The sequence below is a fragment of the Bactrocera dorsalis genome, chromosome 4, assembly GCF_023373825.1.
Source record: "Bactrocera dorsalis isolate Fly_Bdor chromosome 4, ASM2337382v1, whole genome shotgun sequence".
Taxonomy (NCBI): Eukaryota; Metazoa; Arthropoda; class Insecta; order Diptera; family Tephritidae; genus Bactrocera; species Bactrocera dorsalis.
In genome coordinates, this window is record NC_064306.1 from 29,095,485 (window position 1) to 29,107,883 (window position 12,399).

A 12,399-nucleotide genomic window follows, 5' to 3' on the forward strand; every position below is an offset into this window, starting at 1 on the left:
GCTCTGCAGCATCTGCCAACATTGTAGGACACAAACCTTTTATTGTAGTTGGTCTCCGTACTGCAAATGTGCGAGTATGAAGGAGTGGACATCACTACAACTCCAAGGTTAAGTATGTACTCAACCTCCCAGGGGACAAACTCAAACTACTTGTCGCTTTCTACACTAGCCATTGGAAGGTCAAGAAGCACTTAAATAATATGGGGTAAACTTCTTCTGCAAATCGCCAGGTCTGCGATTGGAGCCTGAAACTCCATAATATCGTCTAATTGACTGCACAGTCTGTAGGGGTAGAATAAAGGCCCTTGGATCCATGTTTTCAAATAGGGATCACATCGCATTAATAGCACCTATCAGTATATTGGAATTTATCAATATGCTGGGGCTAAGTGAGTCGTTGTGACTTAGGAAAGGGCACGATAGACTTTAAGTCGCAGTGCAATCCTCATTTGTTTATCTAATCTTTGCCCTGTTTCTATAAAAAAGCTTTTTGACAAGAGAGTGCGCTCAAACACTGTGATTAGGTAACCCTTTGTTTCATTCGCTTTGCTCTGTTAAAAGTTGGCAAGACGAATCTAATATTAAAGATTATGCAAATGATTACTATGTAGAATCACCAGTCAGTTCTTAACATCAGTCTCTTTAGTTTTCAGCGTAAATTCTAATCGAAAGCTCAACATTTTTGGGATCTAACATAAGCTCTAATTAGCTTCTCATATTATGTTATATTTCTCGATATAAAAACAAATTATACTTTTCTGTAAAGAAGTAAAAAAGTTATAAACGCCTTCAAAAGTTGTCCAATTATCCATAACAGAAAATATTCTTCCTTTTAATGCTTAACAGTTAATGAGCACAATACTTTCTCACACTCTTTCAATTTTGAGCGTTTCTTCTATTTAAACTTTTAGTTTAACCAAAGGCGCTGGTTTGCATATTAATACGCAGAAGTTAGTTAAAATTGGCAAACTAAAGATGCCGCCAGTAACTGCTAGTGAAGTGGAAAGTCGCGTACCAATACGGCAGTTTTGCAGACCAAGTGCCATGTGGCAAGCAAGCGCTTAGTATCAAAATTAGCACGAGCGCACTGTTAAATAAGTTTCGTTGAACTCACATTAGTGAATTTTCGAAACGCGAATATGACACTTTTGCACAAGTTAGTGCAGAGTTCAGAGCGAGTTCAAGCGGCGTATTGAGGTAGCTGATATAAATAAATGTCACGTTTAATGCATGCCACAAAATGTACGCTCGAATTTCGGTAGTCAATGTGGGTAAATTAGGGAATTGTGTGCAACACGAAGTTTGTTAACGGCAGGTCTTTGAACTTGACAAGCAATTTCGATTATACATATATTTAAGACTACGAAAGTTTAGCGAAACTAGAATTATTTAGAGGAATATCTTTTATAATGGGTTTTCAGTACGTAATCCTTAGAGAGTAATCTGATGATTACGATAAAATATAGTTATTACTATATAAAATAACGAGTATAATAATAAGGAATGATTACAGTGGAAAGTAATGCTTACAACAAAAAGTATTGGCTCCAACATGAAGTAATGAATACAACATAAAGTAATGATTACAATAAAAAGTAATGAATACAGCATAAAGTAATGATTACAATAAAAATTATGAATTCAATATAAAGTAATGATTACAGTAAAAAGTAATAATAACAACATAAAGTAATGATTACAATATAAGGTAATGGAGTATGGCAGATAGTCAATGCAACATAATGTAATTATTACATGTAATGATTACAACAAAAAGTAATGATTACATTAAAAAGTAATAATTACAGTAAAAAGTAAGCATTACAACATAAAGTAATGATTACAATACAAAGTAATGATAAAACATAGTAGTAATCATTACAGTTATTGCAAAAACATAAGAAAGTCCACATGACCACACACCTAAATGCTTTATACATAACTCGAATGTGCCATAAATTGCTCTTTAATAAGCAGCGCCTCACAGTATGCAACAATTTTTGTCTGCTTTAAGCCATAACGCCGCTATTAACTGGTATTGGTGGCGCAGTCGCGTCTGTAAGCGACGTCTAGAGCACAGCAAAACCACAAAGTCACCACAAGAAAGAGAAAAATTGAGAAAAACGTCGAAAAAATTGCCGGGTGAACTTTCCTACGCCGCAAACATGCCGCAAAGCAGCAAAGTATGCTTAGCACGGGCAGAATGTAGAAGCAAAAAATCAAAAAAAAAATTTGAAAATAATACGAAAAGTCTGTGCAACTTACCATAAAAATTGCTTTCCCCTTTAATGAACGGGCCTCAGTGCTGCGCTGGCTGCGAGGCGCGAATTCGCAGACACATGTGTGTGTGTGCTTGTGTGTGTGGCAACGAAGTGACTGACGGCAGCGGCTGTTTTACACTTATTCGTTGCACTTATTGCTGCGCTACTTTTTTGTTGTTGTTTATTTGTATTACTTTTTGCCTTCTTGCTGCCGCATAAGCGAATTTATTTATTTGTTTGATTGCATGGAAATTATTTGCATGCCTCAATTTTTGTTGCCACTTGTCACAGCATATACACACATGTATGTATGTTTGTGTGTGTGTGCCGTAGAATTCTTGCAAAATTCGTGTATGTTTGCTTGCAATATTTTCGTTGTGGCTGCAGTTGTTGTTTGTCATTCGATTGCCGCAAGCATAATTTTTATTTGCCTACTTTAACTTTTATTTTATTATTTATTTTTTCTTGTTGTTGTGTTTTTTTTTCAGTTTTTCCACACTCGTTGTTAGTTGTTGCGCTTTGTTGTTTTAGTGCATATTCTTGCTGCTAAAAATATCATATATAATTGCCGTTATTTGCATATATGCACGCGTTGTTGTTGTTGTTTTGTTTATTTTTAATGCCGCATTGCATGCAAACACGCATGGAATTGGTTATTTGTTTTAATTTCATAAACTTTTTTGTTAAATATTTTTTTATTTTATTTTTTCCTTTTCTGTGTCTACGGCCTTTTTTCGCTGGTTTTTCGTATCAATCATGCATTCTTTGTAATTTTTTCGAAAATGCACTGTGTGGGCTAAAAATAAAAAGAATACAAAGAAAAATGTAATTACTTTTTTTACTTGGTGAAAATAATTTAAATACATGCATGTGCATGTTTGTAATCGAAAAATTATGCATATTTCATAATAACTGAAATTACGGAAAATTAATGGCACTACAATTAGTAGGCCTTAAATAAATTTAATAAAATACATACTTAAATGCAAATTTGAGCATTTTCTGCACAAATTGTTTGTTGAAGCGGTTATTAATACACCTTATCATTATGAAATCTCACTTGATTTTATTTAATTTTTATTCAGACAATTAAATTATAACGTTTCGATATTCTTTTTTATACAAATTTTTAGTGTCGTCTTCAGAAGTTAATGAGACAGCAATATATTTTCATCTAAAATGCAAAAAAACGTATCATAAAAAATTGAGTTTTTTTTATTGCTTATGACTCAATTCCTCATGTTACATAGATGTAGCATAAAATTTTCAGCTTCCGCTGTGGAATATAACCAATATGTAACCTTTATATAACTTATATATAACCAATATATAACCATTTTATAACCGAAACTCAAATTTTGTTTCAATATGGGTGGTTACTATTATAACATTTTTTCTTCGCCTATAAACTTATGGAAAGTGATTTTGCGTTATTTTGCATTTTAGTTGACGATTTACTTGAAATTCTTCAGCGAAATGGAGTTTTATGTTCACAATAAAAATAATTGGGATGAAGGCCTAAGCAGCCGAGGCCTTTAGTTTGCTAGTCTGTGCGTTAATTTATTTACAGGTCATATTTAAACAAATGAAGAAATGAGTTCGCAATATTCATATTTTAATTCAAAGTTTTAGTCCATCAGCCGCAGGCAAGAACCATAGTTAAGTTCTACTTTTCTAGAGCAGGTTTTTGAGTTACTATGATAGAAAAAAATGAAAGGGAGCCATTCCAGTTAACAATAGCCTTGACAACCGAACCAGCTGGCAAAAAAATATTTAGCCGATCTATAAGAGTTGCTGAGTGTTTCTACTATTTCAATTGGATGGAAATATTTTCATGATCTTACAGCTTTAATTGAAAGTCGACTCTACAATTCCATTTAGAACACGTTCTTTGATTCTATAGCTTTTATGGCTGTTTTTGAATAAAGGTTGTCAGATCACAAATATATTAAGTCGATTAATTATGAAGAGTTGACTGACGGAATCTCATGCCATTTCAAATGTAACGATATTTACTTCGACATTACTTTAGAACTTACTTATATATGTAGGTTAAAGATTGACACCATTATAACACCTTACCGAAATTTAGAATCATATAAAAAAGTTCATGATAACTTTTAATAATACCGTTATTATCAAATTTTTCAAAGAGAATACTAATTCACTTAGGCACAGTATTGACCTTAAGATCATCTTCAGACAAGAACTTCCCGGCACTTTTAGTTGCTTAAGATGTTTATGACCGTCCTACAAAATCATAATTTGACAGAAAATTCTTTTGTTTTTTTAAATTCCTTAAGATTTTATTGCCTACAAAAAATATATCTCTCTCACTATCCTGTTACTAAATCCAGGCGTCATCTTCCAAGCGGGAGAATCCGAGGCGGAGTTAATACTAATCACATTGGGTACGAACAACATATGGTTTTTTACTAATTATGAGCAATTAGCTGAGAGCAAACGGAACTCAATAACCAACAGCAAGATACGTAGAAGATTTGGCCTATGCATAATAAGGTTATAAAACCACTAATAACATATCATTCAGCTTACAGCTACTAGTATAATAGGGCATTGTCCTTTTTGATTACACGCGCTAAAAATTGTTCGGCCCTATAACAATGTTTACCGCAACTGCTATATAGAAAGGAATAAGGAAACCATTTCCACTATCTCTGTAAATGCCCAACTTTAATACAAACTAGACACAGAAAACTTTAAACCCAATAGTCACAACTTGAATGGCTATCCACAAAAAGGATAACATTGAGAGAGCACCAAATGGTCCTACGACAGTACATCAAGATTGGCATTATCCCAGAGTGACAGCACTGCTACTGATCAAGTACCTGCCTGTACGCAAAAGCTTTAATAAATATTCTGTCTTGGAACTGACAATATTTATCATCAGGCCTGTTATGCATTCTCTGGTTCTATATTCTTATTGTATAAACTGGATGAGAATTTTTATTATCGCCTAAATGAAAATTTATTATTTTCGACTAACATTTGTCTGAGACTTTGAAACTCGACTTCTTTTCTAAAAAAAGCTATATATGTCAAAAATATTCCTGTTTTTCCCCTAATAGTCTTCTATTTCTTGTAACGAATCATAAGATCCTACAAATGAAAAATAAAAAAAAAATAACCTTGGCTCCTTTCACGGCACTTTTCAGTGCCCTCTAAAAATTTGCACTAAACTTTGCTGTCTCTTGGTGTTCGAAATTTAATTTGTGATGCCACAAAAGAAAATCAAGTGAAAGAGGCAAAAGAACGCGCGAAAGATGTGAAAAAGAAATTGACAAAACCAACAAAACAAAAGAATGTGGCTTCAAACGAGTTTTTGCGGTCTGTATGCAGTGGTGAGCTATTGTTTGGTGTACTTCTGCAATGGAGCAAAGCTACACGAGACAACAAAAACAACAATAACAACAATATAGACATGTATCGTGTAGAGAGCGCTTAAGCTACAAGCCAATTGCAACAAAGGCTTCCACTGGACGATTGGAGGCTGTGTGCAACAGACCACGAAACTGGTTTTTCCGCAGAACGATTGCTTTGAAGGTTCGAGAGGAAGCAAGAAAAGTGGTAATTCTTGATGTTGCTGATGGATTGCGGCGCAGCGAGGGAAAGCAATAAGGCGAAGCAGTGTAAAGTGATGAAAACGGAAAAAATGTTAGGCTTGGCATTAAGTACTCTGCCGGGTATACACACACTCACTTGTGTTCCACAAGCACACACATATACAAATGCATTTACGCGTGCACACAAAGCTTAGCTGTCACTGCGTCACTTTTACGCCTTCGCTTTGAGCGCAATGCTGTTTAGTTGCGCTTGTTAAGCAGCTAACTTAGTTAGGCTTGATTCCCTTTATTGCATTTCAACTATTTTTTACTTTTACGCATTTTATTGCTGCACCAACAACCAACATATACACACACAACAGCACACGCACACATGCAGACATACTTATACTCGTATGTTGTTGCCTGCAGTTGCAACAGAGACTTGTTTTATTTCGTTTATTTTGTGCTCAGCTTCACATTTATACTTTTTATTGATTTTTTTTTGTTTTATTTTAATAATTTTTTTTTTTTTATTAACTTTTCTATTGTTTTTTATTTTTATTTTTATTTTTCTTTTTATGTTTTTGTTTCCATTTTTCTTCTTTTGTTTTTTCATTTATTTTCTTTTACTTTTTATTATTGGCGTTGTTGCAAATTCCTTGTCTTTTCCTGCTTTGCGACCGGTTTGGCAAGGAAGCTTTGCTCAGACTTCAGTCTGTGGCATGTTGTTGTCGTTGAACTTCGCGTCCTAAACAAACATACTCATATACACATGAAGTCACGTTTTGAAAGCCAGCACACAGCCAGTTAGTCAACCAGTCAGCCGAGTAAGTGAGTTGACTGGCAAGCAGGCAGCAGCAAGTCTCTGCAAACGCGTCCAGCTGCGCGTCCTCCAATTTATGTTACTTTTGGGATTTATGATTGCCGATTTTTGTTGTTTGTGTGGCAGTACTAAATGTTGTTACTTATTTTGTTGGATGTTGCGGTTGAAACTTTACTTATTTTCTCTATGTTTTGTTTCGTTTTGCTCTGTCATTTCATTTGTATATTTTGGCGTTGATTTTATCAGTCTTTGCTGTTGCTTTAATCGCAATACATATGTGTTTATGTGTGAGTGTGCTTCCTAAAGGCTCTCCTTCTTCTCCTTGACTATCAAATTAAAAATTCCTCGCAAAATTCTGTTGTCTGTTAAAGTATTTACTTATTTTTACTTGAAATTTGGCTAAATTATTTATTAGTTAGTTTTTACAAAACAAGCTAAATTTGGTTTTTTAGCTTGCTGATAATCAGTGTGCCCCTGTAGAACTAGAAACGAGTTGAAGCTTACGAATGCGCTGACCTTTGCGGTTATCTATTTACGCTTTGCTCAAACAGGTTCATGCTTAGCATGCAACATTGCTCAATACTTTTACTTGTACTAGAAATACTACTAAACGTTTGAAAGGCTTAGAGAGAGCTGCAAGGCCGCTTAGATATTTATAATTGAACATAGATACATAATAACTGTAAAATACTCGGCTGGATATTAGACCAATTCAACTTTTTCGACGTATTCAGTTATAGCTTCGAAAAAAATACCTAAATCTGGTATACATTTTTTGGAAAATAATGGAGAAAAGACTCGAATTTGTTGTATCGTGGTAAAGAAGATAATTATTTAATGAATTTTGGGACTTTCAGTCGAATTATTTTCGAAAAAGTTTGCTCAAAAGTAGGTAAAATGTCCCAAAATTATAATATATTTCAGACTGTAGCAGATAATTGAACTTGTGAAACGCAATCAAAACAAATTATTGAACTTGTGAAACAAAATCACAGCAATTTATTGAACATGTGAAATGCAATTAAAAATATTATGGCAGTTTATAGCAAAGCTCGTTGCTTTTAATTTCCGTACAAAATTAATTTTTACTCGAAAATCGAAACAATACATTTTTTTCTTCTCATTATGCTTAGAATGTTAACATTTCTTTCTTTCAACGAGAATATATTGGCGAAATTTGTAAACTTTTTGCAAATGTTTGCTCAGAGCATATTGCTTATGAATCCTTAGCATACCTTTAGGAGTAAAATGCCTTCAGGTAGTACGAGTGCGCTTATTTGCCACAAAAATATTTTAAATTTTTCAATAATTTACTCAAAATTAAAAAAAATATAAATATCAGCACTGCATGCCGTTTTAAAACAAAAAAATAAACTTAAAGCTTTAATATCAATTTCCGCATTGCCTACAGTAAGGCGCTTGACAGCATACTCCTTCAGCACTTTGTCTGCGAACATCACCGTGCTTCCTTGTGCAAAGTCCTTGCTGCTGCCAAGCTGCAAATTCACCACTTTAAATGGCAGATTCAGCTGTTGAGCTCAGCAAGGCTTGCTGGCAACTAGAAAAGACGCACACACACACCGATACACATGACTTACTCACTTACTCATTACATGTATTTACGTATGAGTACTTTGTTGTGTGTGCTGGAATTTGTAATGTGCCACACATACACGCACGTACATGTATGCTGGTGTAGTGAGCGACCAGTCGAGGTTAATAGCAAGCAGCAGAAACGCTCATGATTAGCATGCGATGAAAAGCGATGACGAGCAACATTGCATGCAATTTGCGGTATGTAGCGCCAACTGAGGCATACACATACACACACAAACATTCGTATAATATATGTATGCGAGCGAAATGGCTGATTTAATGGTATTGCGCTAAGCATGTTTTGCTTTTAACGGTTTGAAGGTGGAAATATCGGTTTTTTGTTGCTTAGGAGTTTCATTACTGATTTTATTTTTGGCTTAAGCAAATGTTTTTAACAGAAATCACTTTTTGAGGTTTTTAATTTTTTTTTTAATAATTTTGAAAATTTCTTAATTGATTTCGGTGGAGTAATTTTTCATTAATAAATATCTGCATTCAAGCAAGACTTTCATCAAAAGTAATATTATTATAAAAAATTTGTTAAGAACATTTTTTTGATTAAATTTTATTGTTTGCCTTTCCTTTTCCTGTTTTGTCTTCAAATGTTTTGCTTAATATTTTAAGGGTAATAGACACTCACTTAACGCTTGATTTGTTTCAAATTTTTGAAATTGATATTTTTTACTGTTTTTGTATAAAACTTTTTGGAATTTTGCATTTATTCAACCGTTATAACATTTTCGCAAATATTTTGGAGCAAATTATTACTTTGCTACAAACTTTTTTATTATCTTTTTTATTATAAGAGAAAGGAGTATATTATAGAATTACTTTTGATGACTTTTTTTATAAAAATACTTTAATAAATTTAAAAAATATTTTTTCAATAAAAAGACACCAACTTTCATTAATAAATACGTTTAAAGTAATTTATTATTTATTTATTATATTATATTTTAGTTTATTTTATTTTTTAATTATTTGCAAAAAATTTAATTTCTTTTATTTTTTTATTAATTAGTTTTTAAATTTTTTGTTAATTTTTTACATTTATTCTCAAGTTTCTGTTGTCAAAGTTCTGTTGCCTTCCACTCACTGCCGCATTTGCAATTTAAAGTTTTTTTTCGCACACAAGAAATTCGCACTCATTATACGCCGCAAACTAAGGTTTAAAGTTCACTACCTTCTTCAACAACACATCAACACACAACGCGTATGCATAGCTGCTTGCCACACTCGCTCATATTTCAGCGCTGCCAACGCGCCATAGGATTTTATATGCCTTTAGGTCAAGCGTTGGGTCAACAACACAACAAAAATAACTAACTGTGTACCTACAACAACAAACAAACTCTTCAAAAACACGAAAACAACAACAACTATACTGACACCAACAATAATCACACTAGCAATTTGAGCGTGAATTCAAGTGCGTAATACGCACCAGCGTCCATTGTAGTTGGCAACCAGCAAATACACGTTTGTTAGCATGCCTTAAGGCGTTTGCGAGCGCTAACGGTTGGTGGCGCGTTGTGTGAGGCGGCGGGTGCGCGTAGTTACCGACAGCCGAACTAATTGTGGCAAATCGATTCTTTCTGCCCTGACCGCGCGCCGAGTTAGCAGCAGCGGTTGAAACCACACAAATAAGGATGCATGTTGGACTTGAAGTAGAAGGAGGTATAGAGAGCAAAAATTACAATACTTAAAAGTTTAACTTTTTTCGAGTTCTGATTTTTCAAGTTTTACTGGCAATTATTTACACCATTGTTGCTACACTTTTTCACAGTTTTATGCACAAAAGCTGCCTGTCGTTGGCGAATCCACAGGCACGCACTATTATTTACTTCACATTACTATTTTATTGGCGAATTCACTCCAATTGCACGAACATAACGTGTTTTTTTGCCGTGTTGCACGAGCGCACAAACACACAAACACACGCAAGCATATATAACGGACACTTGAACGGCCGTATGAGTAGTTATGAGTTGCTAAATATGTGTAGGTGTGCGTGTGTATGTGTCAGCATATTTATGTTTATGTCACAACAAGAGTAATTTCAAAGCATAACTACATATTTTGAGACTCAGTATTGCTTCAACAGAATTCACTTAAACATAACTGTATTTCATGGCGAACACAAAATATTTTTATTTACCTCACTAGCATTGCAATTAACCGCAATGGGTTCTCGTATACAAGTATATATGTATTTTTTGGTAAATTCTAATAAGAAAATTTTCACACACACTCGCGCGCGCGCCACACTGTCATCAGCTAACGAACGAACTGTTTTCAAACACGGAGGAACACGTACTAAAACTTGATTTCCACCGAATCCATTGCTCGGCTGCTGCTAAAAAGAGCTACGTGTGCTGGCATACACCGCTGCTGCATTTGAGTAGCGCGCGAGTGGAGCTGCGCGTCGTCGTGTGTTGGCGGCGATGGCACGCGGCATCCAGCGCACGACACGGCCTCTGTTAATCCATTGGAATGTCGTTTAGCGTTGCAGCAATTACATTGTGTATGTGTGTGTCGTAGCAAAAACATTCTGCATACTGACTGTTAAAACGGCCCCAAATGTTAAAGCCTAACAGACAAGCAGCGTGAAATTCTGCACATCACAGCGCGCTGTTAAAAATTCTAATGCGCTGTTGACAGCTCACTGCTTGCTGTTGACTCTTTACTGTTTGCTGTTAACTGCACACTGCATATAACAGATAGTATTGATAATGCTGTTAATATACATAGCTTAGTGCTGTTACAGTAACAATACTACTAACGCTTAACAGTTTCTAATGCTTATTTTTACATACTGTTTAGTTAACATTGCGCTGCTATGTCTTGTAATTATCTGTGCTGTTAGTCGATTTTTACTATGACCACATATGGCACATTACCTTCGCTTCCACTTTAGCCGCTGACACGTTTCATTGTTTCCTCTTCTACACCGATTTCCGTTTGCGCTTGTTGTTATTTCTCTTTTACATTATACCTTCGGCTATCGGTTGCATTCTTACATAAATTGTCCTGCCTACACACCAGTAGCATGCATACCTCATTCATTTTCATTACAATCACTCAACATTACTGGGCGGCTGGGGTGAGTAGCGGCCGTATTCAGGTCGTATTGCATGCCTTTGTTTAGTCGCAGTTATGTGTATTGGCGTTGCAGACATGCCACCTAAAGAGTGTGTACATTGTTGTACCACATATTTGGTTGCAAATAAGTGGAAAAGCCTCACAACTATTGAATTTGAGTTAACAGCGGTGTGTGGGTATTGCTTATGTACATATGTATGTGCGGAGGCGCCAGAAAAAAAATTTGTTGGACTGTTTGTAAAAATTCACATTAGCGCAAAAGTACTGCTATTTTAGCAGCGTCTGCTTTCTACTATTATTTTGTTGATTTCTATTTTCAAAGCATTTCCTTCGTCAATAAGTTTTTCCGACGCTCTCGGCTACTCAAATTCTTGAAGAGTTTATTCGGGAAAGTTTGCGCTTCGTGGCTTTTTTTGGAGAAAATTTGGTTAGTTCCGTTAAAGTCTCTCTTAGCTGTCAAATAGAAAAGCAGAATGTTTCTGATTTGATTTAAGAGAATCGATAACTTTCTTTAGACATTTTTATATGAAAGTAGATGCATAATTGGCACATTTAGAAACTCATTGAATGAGATTTTCAAAATGTTAGTAATTTTTTACATAAAATCTCTTTCAATGTGTCTTTATACCAATGCGAAAATTACTGACGTTTTGAAACTTTTTCTCTGAAAAAATGTAGTACAGGGTGTATACTTTCCTATGGTATAATTTTCTACATTTTAACTTTTTTTGTTGGGTTTTAACACCTAAGTATCTAAAAACAACCATTTTATATATACATATTTGGGTGAGTAAAAACTAATTAGTTTTCGGCTAGGTACTCTGAAAAATAGTTTCTTAGACGTCACTAAGAAATTCTCTCGAAATATCAGCTCTTATTTTTAAGGGGAAGGTCCTCCGCCTAACAGTTTCTATTTTTTTGTTTTGTTGAAAAATAACTCGTTTCATAGATTTTGCAGGAAATTTGTGTTACGTTTCGAACCATTTCTGATAAATAGCGATGATTTTGGTACGAATTACTGTCGAAAGCTCGTCAACCAACCACAACG

The 12,399-nt window shown here is 34.6% G+C and overlaps 1 protein-coding gene across 1 annotated transcript in view; it reads right to left on the bottom strand.

Moving 5' to 3' along the window:
* LOC105233532 (irregular chiasm C-roughest protein) overlaps window positions 1-10,574 on the bottom strand; it is an 84,661-nt gene extending 74,087 nt beyond the window's left edge. The window contains exons 1-2 of the mRNA XM_011215643.4: window positions 10,408-10,574; window positions 2,266-3,057 (exon numbers count right to left, since the gene is read on the bottom strand). The gene's annotated coding sequence lies outside the window, so the exon portion shown is untranslated. The remainder of the gene's footprint in view (window positions 1-2,265; window positions 3,058-10,407) is intronic.
* Window positions 10,575-12,399: the final 1,825 nt, after the last annotated feature.